The following is a 17,514-nucleotide window of genomic DNA, read 5'->3' as shown; positions in this document are numbered from 1 at the left end:
CCCCACTCCAGGGGAAGGTTAATGTAAAATCCCCATTCCCTCCCCACTCCAGGGGAAGGTTAATGTAAAATCCCCATTTCCTCCCCACTCCAGAGGAAGGTTAATGTAAAATCCCCATTCCCTCCCCACTCCAGGGGAAGGTTAATGTAAAATCTCCATTCCCTCCCCACTCCAGGGGAAGGTTAATGTAAAATCCCCATTCCCTCCCCACTCCAGAGGAAGGTTAATGTAAAATCTCCATTCCCTTCCCACTCCAGGGGAAGGTTAATATAAAATCTCCATTGCCTCCCCACTCCAGGGAAAGGATACTGTAAAATCTCCATTCCCTCCCCACTCCAGGGGAAGGATACTGTAAAATCTCCATTCCCTCCCCACTCCAGGTAATGTTAATGTAAAATCCCAATTCCCTGCCCACTCCAGAGGAAGGTTAATGTAAAATCTCCATTCCCTCCCCACTCCAGGGGAAGGTTAATGTAAAATCTCCATTCCCTCCCCACTCCAGGGAAAGGATACTGTAAAATCTCCATTCCCTCCCCACTCCAGGGGAAGGATACTGTAAAATCTCCATTCCCTCCCCACTCCAAGGGAAGGATACTGTAAAATCTCTATTCCCTCCGCACTCCAAGGGAAGGATACTGTAAAATCTCCATTCCCTCCCCACTCCAAGGGAAGGATACTGTAAAATCTCCATCCCCCCCTCCAAGGGAAGGATACTGTAAAATCTCCATTCCCCCCCTCCAAGGGAAGGATACTGTAAAATCTCCATTCCCTCCCCACTCCAAGGGAAGGATAGTGCAAAATCTCCATTCCCTCCCCACTCCAAGGGAAGGATACTGCAAAATCTCCATTCCCTCCCCACTCCAAGGGAAGGATACTGTAAAATCTCCATTCCCCCCCTCCAAGGGAAGGATACTGTAAAATCTCCATTCCCTCCCCACTCCAAGGGAAGGATAGTGCAAAATCTCCATTCCCTCCCCACTCCAAGGGAAGGATACTGCAAAATCTCCATTCCCCCCCTCCAAGGGAAGGATACTGTAAAATCTCTATTCCCTCCGCACTCCAAGGGAAGGATACTGCAAAATCTCCATTCCCTCCCCACTCCAAGGGAAGGATACTGTAAAATCTCCATTCCCTCCCCACTCCAGGGGAAGGTTAATGTAAAATCTCCATTCCCTCCCCACTCCAGGGGAAGGATACTGCAAAATCTCCATTCCCTCCCCACTCCAGGGGAAGGATACTGTAAAATCCCCATTCCCTCCCCACTCCAGCGGAAGGATACTGTAAAATCTCCATTCCCCCCCCCTCCAGGGGAAGGATACTGCAAAATCTCCATTCCCTCCCCACTCCAGGGGAAGGATACTGTAAAATCTCCATTCCCTCCCCACTCCAAGGGAAGGATACTGTAAAATCTCTATTCCCTCCGCACTCCAAGGGAAGGATACTGCAAAATCTCCATTCCCTCCCCACTCCAGGGGAAGGATACTGTAAAATCTCCATTCCCTCCCCACTCCAAGGGAAGGATACTGTAAAATCTCTATTCCCTCCGCACTCCAAGGGAAGGATACTGTAAAATCTCCATTCCCTCCCCACTCCAAGGGAAGGATACTGTAAAATCTCCATCCCCCCCTCCAAGGGAAGGATACTGTAAAATCTCCATTCCCTCCCCACTCCAGGGAAAGGATACTGTAAAATCTCCATTCCCTCCCCACTCCAGGGGAAGGATACTGTAAAATCTCCATTCCCTCCCCACTCCAAGGGAAGGATACTGTAAAATCTCTATTCCCTCCGCACTCCAAGGGAAGGATACTGTAAAATCTCCATTCCCTCCCCACTCCAAGGGAAGGATACTGTAAAATCTCCATCCCCCCCTCCAAGGGAAGGATACTGTAAAATCTCCATTCCCCCCCTCCAAGGGAAGGATACTGTAAAATCTCCATTCCCTCCCCACTCCAAGGGAAGGATAGTGCAAAATCTCCATTCCCTCCCCACTCCAAGGGAAGGATACTGCAAAATCTCCATTCCCTCCCCACTCCAAGGGAAGGATACTGTAAAATCTCCATTCCCCCCCTCCAAGGGAAGGATACTGTAAAATCTCCATTCCCTCCCCACTCCAAGGGAAGGATAGTGCAAAATCTCCATTCCCTCCCCACTCCAAGGGAAGGATACTGCAAAATCTCCATTCCCCCCCTCCAAGGGAAGGATACTGTAAAATCTCTATTCCCTCCGCACTCCAAGGGAAGGATACTGCAAAATCTCCATTCCCTCCCCACTCCAAGGGAAGGATACTGTAAAATCTCCATTCCCTCCCCACTCCAGGGGAAGGTTAATGTAAAATCTCCATTCCCTCCCCACTCCAGGGGAAGGATACTGCAAAATCTCCATTCCCTCCCCACTCCAGGGGAAGGATACTGTAAAATCCCCATTCCCTCCCCACTCCAGGGGAAGGATACTGTAAAATCCCCATTCCCTCCCCACTCCAGCGGAAGGATACTGTAAAATCTCCATTCCCCCCCCCCTCCAGGGGAAGGATACTGCAAAATCTCCATTCCCTCCCCACTCCAGGGGAAGGATACTGTAAAATCTCCATTCCCTCCCCACTCCAAGGGAAGGATACTGTAAAATCTCTATTCCCTCCGCACTCCAAGGGAAGGATACTGCAAAATCTCCATTCCCTCCCCACTCCAGGGGAAGGATACTGTAAAATCTCCATTCCCTCCCCACTCCAAGGGAAGGATACTGTAAAATCTCTATTCCCTCCGCACTCCAAGGGAAGGATACTGTAAAATCTCCATTCCCTCCCCACTCCAAGGGAAGGATACTGTAAAATCTCCATCCCCCCCTCCAAGGGAAGGATACTGTAAAATCTCCATTCCCCCCCTCCAAGGGAAGGATACTCTAAAATCTCCATTCCCTCCCCACTCCAAGGGAAGGATACTGCAAAATCTCCATTCCCTCCCCACTCCAGGGGAAGGATACTGTAAAATCCCCATTCCCTCCCCACTCCAGGGGAAGGATACTGTAAAATCTCCATTCCCCCCCCTCCAGGGGAAGGATACTGTAAAATCTCCATTCCCTCCCCACTCCAGGGGAAGGATACTGCAAAATCTCCATTCCCTCCCCACTCCAGGGGAAGGATACTGTAAAGGATAAACTAATTTAACAATTGCAAGGATTCACTTAACAGCTGTGGCAAGAAAGGTCGCAAAATGGGAGGAAAGTCACTTAACCACAGATGTTTTGGGCTCAATGGTGGTCGTATGTCAAGGACTACCTGTATAAGACTCAGAGGTGGTATTCAGCAGGTTCTGACCAGTTCTAGAGAGCCAGTAGTATAAATTTTAAGTAGTTTGGAGAACTGGTGAATACCATCTCTGATTGGCCCCACCCCCATCTATTCTCTGCCTCCCGAGTCCCAGGTGATTGGGAGGGAATGGGGATTTTGCAGTATCCTTCCCCTGCCACACCCATCAAGCCACATCACGCCCACCAAGCCATGCCCATAGAACCGGTAGTAAAAATATTTTAATCCCACCACTGAAACAAATACTATTTCTGATGCTTGGAGTAATGTAATGAATCCAACGAAATAACCAATGGAGTATATTAGCATAATAATTTGAAAGACAAAGCAGAGTATTTGGAAAATGCTAATATTTCTGCTAATTCTAACAGAACCAACCCCTCACTTCAACGTCTTTCTGTCTTAAGTAAAACATTCATGAGTATTCCCCTCTTTGCTTCTTATTCCCCAGTCTTCACCCCTTTTCTTCAAGTTTTATCTTGTCACCTTCTTCCTTCTTCCTGAACATTATGGGTTCCCTGTTGAAAATGGCTCAAGCCTTTAATTTTAAGAATTATTTTTCATTTGTACACTCCATAAAGGTCCAGACAATCAACCATATTTTAATCAAGAGACAAGTTACACAGACAGACACCTACTTCTAGTGGTGGTTTTACATCAACTTTTATGTTCCCATAGCACCGACTAGTGGTAAAAGTCTTTACTATATGAATGGAAAAACAGGGCCAAGCAGAGATTTGATTTGAAGGATATTCTAAGCTGGTTTACAGGTAACCCTCCACTTAGGACCACAATTAACAGAATAACAGTATTGGAAGGGACCTTGGAGGTCTTCTAGCCCAACCCCTGCTCAACCAGGACAGCCTGTATCATTTCAGATAAATGGTTGTCCAATCTTTTCTTTAAGACCAACACTGTTGGAGCATTCACAACCACTGGAAGCAAATCATTCCACTGATTAATTGTTCTAACTGCCAGGAAATTTCTCCTTAGTTCTAGGTTGCTTCTCTGCTTGATTAATTTCCACCCATTGCATCTTGTTCTGCCCTCAGGTGCTTTGGAGAATAGTTTTGCTCCCTCTTCCTTGTGGAAACTCCTGAGATATTGGACCACTGAGCACACAATTTGAGCCCAACTGAACCCAAAATTTCTGCTGCCAAGTGAGACAGCAGTTAAGTGAGATTTATCCCATTTTGGTGACCCACCCAGATTAGACACCTGTAACCTTGTTTATCAGGTTTCCAACTTCAATCAAATTGTCTAACAGCATTGAATACCTCCCAAATTATGGGTACAAACTGATTTAGAACAGGATAAAATTGACGTTTCAAATTCAAATCAGTGATTTGTATCAGACCAGAGCTGGCTGGTACAGCCAGAGCTGGAAGCATCATTTAACTTCAATAATTTGATAAGAAATAATGGCATAGGGTGGAAGTGGTGGCTCAGTGGCTAAGACACTGAGCTTGTCAATCAGAAAGGTCAGCATTTCGGCGGTTTGAATCCCTAGCACCACGTAATGAAGTGAGCTCCCATTACTTGTCCCAGCTTCTGCCAACCTAGCAGTTCGAAAGCAGGTAAAAATGCAAGTAGAAAAATAGGAAGCACCTTTGGTGGGAAGATAATAGCGTTCCGTGCGCCTTCGGCGTTTAGTCATGCCGGCCACATGACCACGGAGATGTCTTCAGACAGCACTGGCTCTTCGGCTTTGAAACGGAGATGAGCATTGCCCCCTAGAGTCGAGAACGACTAGCACATATGTGCGAGGGGAACCTTTACCTTAATGGCATTATAATCAGAATAGTCTCATCAAAAGAACTGAACATTAGCAATTTACTACAGAACTCAACAAGAGAGAGACAGAGAAAGATTTATACTTTAAGACTTGCAAGCTTTTGTTAACGTAACCTTAGAATAAAGCAGAATTAGCACATCAGGTCATGTTTCCTGTCTGGTCTCCCAGGGATAGCTGACAACTCCTGACCTTTTGTGAGCTCACTGAAATACGCTTATTACAACAGGCCACAGAATGCTATAGCTATACTCTTTGGTGAAAAATGAATTTTAATTACCAGTTCCTTAACTGTAGTATTCCTGGATATTTTTACTTTTTCCCCCTCTCTCTTTTTCTCCTAGTGATTTGGCCTATTATTTCTCTTGTTATGTTGAATTTTGTCTTTAACCCACATTTTACAAAGAATGGGAGATTTTCCTCAGGCATAATTAGCTTTAATTGGAGCAGAGCTAATCCTTGTAAATGAATGAAAGAATAAATAATTTAATGTCATTTCAGTGGAGCTGAGATTCATGGATACATGTCATTAACACAGCACATGGTAGTTTTTAGTATTAGAACAGAACAGAGGAATGGAATGAAATGGAATGGAATAGAAAATATGGAAGGGAATGGAATGGAATGGAATGGAATGGAATAGAATAGAATAGAATAGAATAGAAAATATGGAATGGAATAGAATAGAATAGAATAGAAAATATGGAATGGAAAGTAGAATGGAATGGAATAGAATAGAATGGAATAGAATAGAATAGAAAATACGGAATGGAAAGTAGAATAGAATGGAATGGGATGGGATAGGATAGGATAGGATAGGATAGAATAGAAAATACGGAATGGAAAATAGAATAGAATGGAATGGGGGTAGGATAGGATAGGATAAGATAGGATAGGATAGGATAGAAAATACGGAATGGAAAATAGAATGGAATGGGATGGGATAGGATAGGATAGAATAGAAAATACGGAATGGAAAATAGAATAGAATGGAATGGGGGTAGGATAGGATAGGATAAGATAGGATAGGATAGGATAGAATAGAAAATACGGAATGGAAAATAGAATGGAATGGGATGGGATAGGATAGGATAGAATAGAAAATACGGAATGGAAAATAGAATGGAATGGGATGGGATAGGATAGGATAGGATAGAATAGAAAATACGGAATGGAAAGTAGAATAGAATGGAATAGGATAGGATAGGATAGGATAGGATAGGATAGGATAGGATAGGATAGGATAGGATACAATAAAAAATACGGAATGGAAAATAGAATAGAATGAAATGGGATAGGATAGAATAGAAAATACGGAATGGAAAGTAGAATAGAATGGAATAGGATAGGATAGACTAGAATAGAATGGAAAATAGAATAGAATGGAAAATAGAATAGAATGGAATGGAATAGAATGGAATGGAATGGAACAGAACAGAACGGAACAGGATAGAATAGAATGTAGAATAGGATAGGAGAGGATAGGATAGGATACGACACGACATAACAGGATAGAATAGAATTCTTTAGTGTATGATTGGACACACAAGGAATTTGTCTCTGGTGCACAAGCCCTCAGCATACATTCAGAAAACAAACTGATAGGTTATAGGTCATAAATCATAGTTACAATCATTAATCATACAAACAAGTGATACATCATAACTTAAACCATATCTATATAAATAAAAATGTAAATGTTCGTTTGTTCAAAATCTTAAATCTCCGAACGTTCTTCATCGATTGCTTTGAAATTTTGACACAACGTTGCATTCGAATACGTGTATGTTTTTATATACCTATATTATATAGATGTCATACCTGTGGCAGGTAAAAACATGCTTTTTTTGAAAACCAGCACCATCTGTTGGATGTAAAAGCAACACACGCTATACTAAATATTTCATGATTCCATTTCGATGTTTCCGATTGCATTGTTATATTGAATTCTCATAGATTTCGATTTATTTTCATTTTGATTTAATTATTTCGTGTGACATTGCGTTGGAATTGAGCTGTGTCGTTTACCATAGCGTTCATTTCGTGAGTATGGTATATTGAGAACAGTTCAGCCTCTCTCCAGCTTCATCCCGACAGTCCCTTTATATGTGTGGCTGGGCTGCGGCCGCACTCTTTCACCTTTCCGCCCCTCCTTTGGCCATTTCCACCAAGGGGAGCCGAAGCCCTTTGGCCGAAGCCCTTTGGCCTCCCCCCCTCTCCCCTCCCCTCCCGCTGGGCCTTTGCTGTCTGCAGCGGGGTGGTGCCTGCACCATCCTTCAGCTGCCTCCCCCCGCCCTTAAGCCGGCCTTCCCCCGCCCAGCCCAACGGAGTGCCAGAGGAGGTGGAGGCAGAGCATCTCCTCAGCCCAGCCGGCCACTCGCGCTCTTCACCCCCCCCTCACAGCGAGCCAGCTATGGCCTCGCCAAGGCGGCTCTGACGGGGGTGGTGGCGGTGTCAGCCTGAGGCGCAGAGGGGCTGGGGCGGCTGATGGGTGCCCCATGAGGAGGAGGCTGCAGCAGCATCTCTAAATGGGGCCACGGCCGGCAGGGGCTGCCTCATGTCTGCGTTGTTAGGGGCAGCTCCTTCCTCCTCCTCCTGCTCCTCAGGGGATGCCAGACGCCTCCTCTCGCCACTGCCACTGAGGGAAGCTGGGTTGGAGGCAGTGGCCGCCTCCTCCTCTCCTCCTCAGCCTGGCCGGGGTGGCGCCTGAGGGAGGCGTCGTCATCATCGGTGGTGGCATTGGGCCTTCCTCCTGCCTGCCCCAATGCAGCAGCAGCTGCCGCAGCAGTAGCAGCAATGTGACTCAGCAGCGGAGGCGCAGGAGAGGAAGAAGATGGCACAGCCTGTGATGCTGCCTTGGTGGGCCGGCAGCAGCAGCGGCGCCAGCTTGGAGGACTTCTTGCCTGGCCTGCTGGCCCAGCTGACACCACCTCCCCCAGCCTCCGCCGCCACCTCCGTCTCGGTCTCCTCCTGCCCTCCCAGGGCGCCTCCGCCACAGAGCCTGGCGTTGCTCTCACAGGGAGGAGGAGGCGTCAGGGGTCTGGTGGGTGCCCAGTTAAAGAAGAAGAGTGGCTTCCAGATCACCAGCATGACCCCGGGGCAGATCTCAGCCAGCCTCAGTTCCAACAACAGCATCGCCAAAGACACGGAGAGCTACAACGACCTGGACGAGTTGCACACTGAGGACTTCTCCTCCTCCGAGATCCTGGACGTCTTGCTCTCCCAGGCCACCAACTTGGGGGAGCCTGAACGCAGCTCCTCCAAAGAGACGTTCAACAACTTCCACGAGGCCAACAGCCCCGGGGCCGTCTCCCACAACCAGCCTTGTCCAGACCAGCAGCCCCTAGGCAGTGCTCACCCGCCGCCCCATTACGCCCATGGGAGACACCCCCAGCCTCCCTCCCACGTAAAGCACTATGAAGCAGTGTATAAGTCTAAGTGCTATTGCTATTGCAGGCAAACTCTGCCCACTGCCAGAGGTTCGATCCTGACCAGCTCAAGATTGTCTCAGCCTTCCAAGGTGGGTAAAATGAGAACCCAATTTGTTGGGGGCCATATGCTGACTCTACAAACCACTTAGAGAGGGCTATTAAAGCACTATCAAGCGGTATATGTCTACGCTCTATTGCTATTTTTCACACTTTACAACCATTGCAGCATCCCCAAAATTCAAAGGCTCGGCAACTGACTCACATTTATGACGGTTGCAGTGTCATAAATAAGTTGCATGGGCTCATGTGATCCCCTTGTACGACCTTCTTACAAGCAAAGTCAGTGGGGAAGCCAGATTCACTTAACAATTGGGTGACTAACTTAACAATTGCAGTGATTCGCTTAACAACTCTGGCAAGAAAGGTTGTAAAACAAATGACTCACTTAGCAACAGAAATGTTGGCCTCAATTATGGTCGTAAGCTGAACTGTACTCCTTGCCAAATAGAAAAACCTATTCTGAGATTATAGAGAAATGGGTTTATACCAGAGGTGGGTTTCAGCCAGTACGCACCGGTACAGGCGTACCGGTTGGTGAAATTTAGCATGTCTCTTAGTACCCATTCTTCCGGAGGCCCAGAAACAGAACTCTCCCTCCTCTGACTTCAGTGCTGCTCTGGGCTCCTGAAAAGCCTCCCTCTGCCCCCTTCCTCCTCTTTCACAAGCAGCTTGAAAATGGAGCTCTTCTCAAAGAGAAGAAAGAAAGGGAACTTATGACCACAATTGAGCTCAAAATTTTGGTTGCTAAGCAAGTGCGTTGTCAAGTGAGTTTCACCACATTTCCCAAGTTGGCCACGCCCACCTGGTCACACGACCACAAAGCCACTCCCACCCAGTCACATGACTGCCAAGCCACTCCCACAAAACAGGCCACACCTACAGAATAGGTTCTAAAAAAATGTTGAAACCCACCACTGGTTCATACACTTTCCTAGCATATGACTAGATCCCACAGATTAGGCCTCCTCCGAATTCCATCCGCCGGCCAGTGCCGACTGGCGACTGGCGACTACCCGGAGGAGAGCCTTCTCTGTGGCTGCTCCGACCCTCTGGAACGAACTCCCCGTGGAGATTCGAACCCTCACCACCCTCCAGGCCTTCCGCAAAGCCGTTAAAACCTGGCTGTTCCGACAGGCCTGGGGCTAAAGAGCTGTTGCCCCCGTCTCGAATGGTATGACTGTTGTGTGTTTTAAATTATGTATTGTTATGTTTCGTCTTTTATTTTTTGTCTGTACCCCCCTTCCCTGATTTGAATTGTGAGCCGCCCTGAGTCCCCTTCGGGGGAAAAGGGCGGCATATAAATATAATAAAATAAAATCAATCAAATATGACATAAAAAAGGATATGGATGGAGTTTATTTCTTTTTTGCTTGTAGTTCTCTGTGTAAAGGTGTGTATGAGGTCAAACACATTGGTGCAATGAACTTTTAAAAATAATAGTCTAGCACTTTTGATCTCATTGGGGGAAAAATTGAACAGTAGAATTATATGGATTGAAGAACTAGAAAGAACATGAATAGAAATACCCTAAAAGTATAAATGATTGTGATTGATACTAAAAATGTATAAAGAGATATTGAAAAATGGAAGAATGGAGGATGGAAGGTGGATTTAACTATGGAAATATGAACAACAAAATAGGTGGAAAACATGTCTCTGAATATTAAAGTGATATGAAAGGGGGGGAGTTAAAATATGGATAGAAAATAGTGGGGGGAAATAATAATTATATATTAATATGTTAAGATATACAACAGGACAGAAAGATGGTTCAGAAAAGAAGGGTATAAAAGACATGTATAAATAATATGAAACAATGGAAATGAAATGTAATATTTAGGAATAATAAGACTATGTTGATGTGTACTGAAATGTATTAATCAGTGGAACAGAAGTTGCCTCCAGAAGTTGTGAATGCCCCAACACTGGAAGTCTTTAAGAAGATGTTGGATAGCCATCTGTCTGGAACAGTATAGGGTTTCCTGCCTAGGCAGGGGGTCGGACTAGAAGACCTCCAAGGTCCCTTCCAACTCTGTTATTCTATTCTAATATGATTTGATTGCTTATTTGTACCCTATGACTATCATTAAGTACTGTATCTTATAATGAAAAGGAGGACCAGGGGAGACATGATAGCAGTGTTACAATATCTCAGGGGTTGCCACAAAGAAGAGGGAGTCAAGCTATTCTCCAAGGCATCTGAGTGTAGAACAAGAAGCAATGGGTGGAAACTAATCAAGGAGAGAAGCAACTTAGAACTAAGGAGAAATTTCCTGACAGTGAGAACAATTAATCAGTGGAACAGAAGTTGCCTCCAGAAGTTGTGAATGCCCCAACACTGGAAGTCTTTAAGAAGATGTTGGATACCCATTTGTCTGGAACAGTATCTAGGCCGGGGGTTGGACTAGAAGACCTCCAAGGTCCCTTCCAACTCTGCTATTGTATTTTATTGTATTGAATTGTATTGTATGTTACCCAGTTACCACACCATTCATGCAGTGATATGTATAAAGAATATAAAAAATAAAAATTTGATTGCAAAAAAAAAATTGAACCTACAGAGATTCTTACAATATGAAACTCATGTTTTTCCAAGTTCTGCAAAATGATTATGACAACAGTGCCCCCTTACGTTTTTTGAAGGTATCTAACAAGTTACAGACCGTAATAAAAGAAAGAACACGAGGAATGTTTTGGGACAACACAGACAAGTCCTCGACTTACAACCACCAGTGAGCTCAAAATTTCTGTTACTTAACAAGACAGTTTATTGACTTTTGCTCCATTTTACGATTTATTGACTTTTGCCCCATTTTTCTTGCCATGGGTGTTAAGTAAATCCCTGCAACTAAGTCCAGGTAGTCCTCAACCTACAACAGTTCATTTAGTGACCGTTCAAATTTACAACGGCACTGAAAAAAACGACCGATGACTGTTTTGTCATACTTATGACAGGGGCAGCATTCCCGCGGTCACGTGATCAAAATTCAGATGCTTGGCAACTGACTCACATTTATGACGGTTGCAGTGTCTGGAGGGGTGTCACGTGATCCCCTTTTGCAAACTTCTGACAAGCGCAATCAAGGGGGAAAGCCAGATTCACTTAACAACCGTGTTACTAATTTAACAGCTTCAATGATTCACTTAACCAGCGTGGCGGAAAAAGTCATAAAAAGGGCTCACTTAACAAATTTTTCATTTAACAACATCAATTTGGGACTCAATTGTGGTTGTCAGTGGAGAACTTCCTGTCTACGTAATCCTTGACTTACGACGATTTGTTTAGAGACTACTCGAGGTTACAGAAACACTAAAAAAAGTGACTTATCACCATTTCTCACACTTCTGACTGTTGCGGCATCCCCACAGTCACATTATCAAAATTCAGGTACTTGACCACTGACTCATATTTCTGACGGTCGCAGTGTCCCAGGGTCATGTGATCCCCTTTTGTGACCTTCTAACTAGCAAAATCCATGGTGAAGCAGATTCACTTAACAACCATGTTACTGTTGTGGCCCGCCAGTGGAACTGGTGACAGACTCAGACAGTGAGGAGGTTGGGAAAGAAGATGGGCCAGTCCTGGACTCTGGGGAAGGCTCTGATGAGGGCTCTGTGTCAGAGGCAGAGAGGAGGCCAGGGCCATATGCCAGTTAGGCCCAGGGTTGCTGTGAGACCACCTACTGCCGCCAGTAGCCTCCCACCGTCCAGTGCAATCCCACAGAGTTGGCCAGGCAGTGTCGGCTAGCGACCCCCAGGGGGAGAGCCTTCTCTGTGGGAGCCCCTTCCCTCTGGAATGAGCTGCCCCCGGAGCTTCGTATAATCCCCGACCTCCGGTCCTTCCGACACACCCTAAAAAGTTGGCTTTTCCAGCAAGCCGCCCTGGCCTGAACAGAATAAAATAAATGATTAATTTAATTGTTAATTTTAATCTAATTTTTAAAATTGTATTGTTAATATTAATTGGGTTTGTTTTTGGATACTTTATTTAATTTCCTCTTAAACATTTGTAATATGTGGTTTTTTTTTAATGTTGTACGCCGCCTTGAGTCCTTTGGGAGAAGGGCGGCATATAAATCCGATAAACAAACAAGAAACAAACAAACAGTTATCAGCTGCCATCTGAGTCGGAGATCAGTGGGGCAGAAGAACAGATGGAGCCTGTTCCCAGAGTTGCCCCGAGAAGGGAACCCGCTAAGAAACAAGGGTTGACTTTGGAGTAAAGTCACAGGTGGCCCCTCCCATAGGGAATAAAAGAGGCGTTTGCAGGAGAGGAATTCACTTTAGACTCAATAAAAGGGGTTTTTATCAGGATGAGGAGTCAGCTTCGTGCTTTTGGGAAGACTAGGTCAGAACAGTTACTAACACTTACTAACTTAACAACTGCAGTTTTTCAACTTAACACGTGTGGGAAGAAAGGTGGTAAAATGGGGCAAAACTCACTTAACAATTGCCTTGCTTAGCAAAGGAAATTTTGAGCTCGGTTGTGGTCGTTAAGTCGAGGACTACCCGTGCAACATGTTTGGGAGTTGGAGTTGAAGTTTTAAACCTCCCAGGGTGGAGAAACATTGTGTTAGGTGCACCTGTGCAACAGGTGTTTTTGTGGCCTTCCAAGTGCTCCGAATTAAACTTCTTCCATTCTGCCTCTCTAGGTGGATTTATTGGCACAAGGCAGGGGTGGGTTCCTGCCAGTTCTAACCCCTTTTATAGAAGAGGTTCCACAAATCTACAGTGCCGTTTAGAACCGGTTCCAGCTCCCTCCCCCCGCCCGTCCGCACATCATCAAGATGAAGAGCGAGAGGAGGAATTCTGGGAGTTGAAGTCCACCAGTCTTAAAGCTGTCAAGTTTAAACACCCCTGGGTTTTTTTTCCTAAAGGGTTAGGGGTGCAAGGGTCTTGTAACTTGGCACCTTTAAGACTTGTGTGCTTCAAAAGCCAGAGTTTCTGAGCCAACATTTTGGTTGCTAAGCAAGAGCGTTATTAAGTGAGTTTCACCACGTTTTACAAGTTGGCCATGCCCACTGTCACATGGCTAGCAAGCCACTCCCACCCAGTCACATGGCTGGTAAGCCACTCCCACAAAGCAGGCCACACCTACAGAAGAGGTTCTAAAATAATTTGAAACCCACCACTGGCACAAGGGTTTAGTAACTTCTAAGGACAAGGGCTGTCCTTGGAAAGAATAAAGGAAAGAAACAAAGGAGGAGAAAATCCATCTTCCTTTGGATGGGGAATCTCTCTGATACCGCTTGAACAGTAACGTCGCTTGCTGACATTTTTAATGTAAAGCTAATACACTTCATTTCGGTTGGCTTGGCAATCTCTTACTAACAGTTCTTCTTCAGGGAAAGTTTGGGTGCACCGATGAATGGAATGAACTTCTTTTTCATACCCTAGAAATCAGAAGCTATTCTGCTCAATGCTGGGGAGGAATTTAAAACATGAAAAAAGTTCCTTTCTAGCTTTGAAGTCTGACAGTGCAGATGGTCATAAGGTGAAGTGTCCTCATAGTGAAGATGATCCATGTCTCTTAAAGACAGTCTTTCTTTTCTTTTTTTCTCTTCTTTCTTCTCTTTTCTTTCTCTCTTCCCTCTCTTTCTTCTTTCTTTCTCTCCATTTTTCTTTTTTCTTTCTCATCTTACTTTTTCTCTTTTTTCCATTTCTATCTTCCCTTCCTTCTTACCATCTTTCTTTCTTTCCATCTTTTTCCTTCCTTCCTTCCTTCCTTTCTTTCTTTCTCTTTCTTTCCATTCCTTTCTATCCCTTTCTTCCTTTCTTTCCATTTTTCTTTCTTTCCATCTTTCTTTTTTCTTTTTCTTTCTTTCTTTTTTCTTTCTTTCTACTGCTCTCTCCTGAAGTCTGAACTTCCTACTTTCTAGATTACTCATTCATAACCCAGTACACAGAAGAAAATAGAATTGAGAAACAAACACCTCCTACCAGTTGAATTGCTTGTGGCAGTTCAGTTGGGTGGGGTCTGTGGTGGATGTGGTTAAAACCCAGCCCAAGTCAAAGGGTGGTCCTTTTAACACCATCTGAAGTGTGAAAGAGTGGTTTGTCTGCGTCTTCTTTGGCAGTTTTATTTTATATGCATTCTTGCTGAAGCTCCACCATTTCCACTTCCCCTTGTTGTTCTCACGGTTTTGATGGTATTTTTGCTCAGCAGAATCTTCAAGATTTTGAGTGGACATATACATTTTTATTCAAAAAGAGACTCTTCCCGCAAATTCAGCAAGGCAAGTAAACAACATTTGGAGAAAATTAAAACATGATTATGAATTCTAATAGGAAAGTCTAATACAGCTCAAAACTAGGATCCAAAGCAGTGTTTCCCAACCTTGGCAAGTTTAAAATGGGGGGACTTCAATTCCCAGAATTCCCCAGCCAGCATGGGAGTTGAAGTCCACCTTGCCAAGGTTGAGAAACACGGGTCTAGAAGGACGTAATTTTGCCACATTACAAAAAAGATGTTGACACTTTGGAAAAAAAAGTTCATAGAAGAGCAAATAAGATGATTAAAGGCCTGGAGACTAAAACATACGATGCCCAGTTGCAGGAACTGGGCATGGCTAGTCTAGTGAAGAGAAGGACCAGGGGAGACATGATAGCGATCTTCCAATATTTGAAGGGCTTCCACAAAGAAGAGGGGCTCAAATTATTTTCCAAACATGTTTTTTATATCGTGGCAACCAAAACCAGATGAAATATTCCAAGTGTGGTCTTATCAAGGTATTAAAGTATGAGCTCATAAAATATCACTGCTAACTTTCAGAGGAATTTGCAGTCAATGTAGATTTCACTTCTACAGCTTGAAGATGTATCACGTCACTCAGTTGTGGGTTGCCAATTTTTTACTACTGGTTCGGGCATGCTTGCGTGCACTCACACACAACACTTCTATGCATGCGCAGAAGCATCTAGGTGGGTGGGCGGAGCCCCCTGCCACCACTACTACCAGTTCGCCCGATTTGGGCCAAACCGGGAGCAACCCACCTGTGATGTCACTACTGATCTTTCCACCGTGATTCCCAGCCTTGTACAAATTCCATCTACTGAAGTTTAAGTCTTGATATTAATTTATAGTTCCAGCAGAGGGCAGCACTAGCCAATCTTGGCTGAGATTTAAAAGATGAGAGTTGGATAATACTAATAAATATTAGGCGGGATACAGATAGTCCCCGACTTACGACCACAATTGAGCCCAAAATTTCCGTTCCTAACCAAGACAGTGTTTAACTGAGTTTTGTCCTGTTTTAACGACCTTTTGTGTTAAGTGAATCACTGCAGTTGTTAACTTAGTAATACAGTTGTTAAGCGATTCTGGCTTCCCCATTGACTTTGTTGTCAGAAGTTTGCAAAAGTTTGCAAAAGTTTGCAAAAGTTTGCAAAAGTTTGCAAAAGTTTGCAAAAGTTTGCAAAAGTTTGCAAAAGTTTGCAAAAGTTTGCAAAAGTTTGCAAAAGTTCACATGACTCCAGAACACTGCAACTGTCCATAAATACCTGCAAAGCAAGGGTGGGATTGAAATTTTTAGCAACCAGTTCTCTGCCTGGTTGCTGGGTGGGCATGGCCATGGGGGGCATGCCTTCTTCGGCCTCCTCACGGCAGGGGGGAATTTTTGCCCTCCCCAGGCTCATTTCCTCAAGCCTCCAAGAGGGCAAAAATGGCCTCCCCCAAGCTAGGAGGCCCTCCAGAGGCCGGAAGTGGGCCCGTTTCTGGACTTCAAGAAACATCCGGTCTGAAGTCAGAACTGAAGAAGCTTCTTGGATGAGAAGCAAAACGTCTTCAAGGTAAAACGAAGTCCAGTTGCCTTTTGAAAAAGCCCCTTTGGGGACTTCCGGGGGGCGTGGCCTGTTGCCGAGGAGGGCTCCACCGAGCTCCTCAGAGATCTGGTCTGTATATCTAAATAAGATCATAGACAGCACCCCTTTTTGGCTAAGAAAGGGGCAGGGAGGATAGCCCCGTAGGTTAGGATCTAATCGTAAGCCACAGCCTTTTTTCTTTTATGGCTGTGGAAAGAGATTAGATCCGGCCGAAGCGGAGCTTTTATCTCCAGCCATTTCTTCTCAGCTGCCTTTTTTTTTGGCAGCCCCAGACAGGCTAGCCCCCCCCAGGACAAGACAAAGTTTTTTCAAGCTAGAATTGATACGGGCGGGTCCCACCCCTGTGAGATTTATGTTTTCATTACTATCGTAAATACCAGCACCATTCGTCTTAGAGACTTCTTTGTCTAAATAGACCTCAAAATGGCGATTTCTCTCCGTGGATGATTGATGTACTTAGCCGGTGTTATCTTCCTGCAGACTGCTCCTTAACAAAATAAATCTTTCTTCTTTGGAAATAGAGGGGAGCGAAGCTCTGCTTACTTGCTTATTTATTATGCCACCCAAGTCAAGGAAGCGTCTTGCTACAAAAGAATTTAAAGAATCTTCATTGGAAACACAGCCTTTGTCTCCTGTGCCTTCTGCTGGGGAACTTTTAACACAGGAATATCTCCTTAAAATGCTTAACGCTTTTAAGAAAGAAATCAGGGAATTTGTATTGGAATTATATGATGATTTAAAATCTAAAGTTAATCAAATGAAGGCGAATACGTTTGCAGCTGTGTCTGCCCTGTCAGATTATTCTGCTGAAATAGAGAACAAATTGGAAAGTCTGGAGAAGGCTAACTTTAATTTGACTACCAATATTGAAATTTTACAACAGAAAATTAGAGACAATGAGAAACAGCTTATGATGATAAATTTTAATAGGAAGGCATCTGCGATAAGGGTCAGAGGATTCCGTCAAAAGGAGCAAGAGAATTTGAAACAGACCTTTGCTGAAGCCTTCAGCCATGCGCTGGGAAGCCCGGGACTTAACTTTGATTGGCAGATTCGGAAAATCTATCGCCAGAACTCATTGATAGCGGAACAGCGACAGCTCCCGAGGG

This window comes from Thamnophis sirtalis, unplaced genomic scaffold (genome assembly GCF_051295495.1).
Source record: "Thamnophis sirtalis isolate CommonGarterSnake01/CBP01778 unplaced genomic scaffold, rThaSir2_p1.2 scaffold_6, whole genome shotgun sequence".
Taxonomy (NCBI): Eukaryota; Metazoa; Chordata; class Lepidosauria; order Squamata; family Natricidae; genus Thamnophis; species Thamnophis sirtalis.
The sequence above is the reverse complement of the archived record's forward strand: the minus strand, read 5'-3'. Positions refer to the sequence as shown.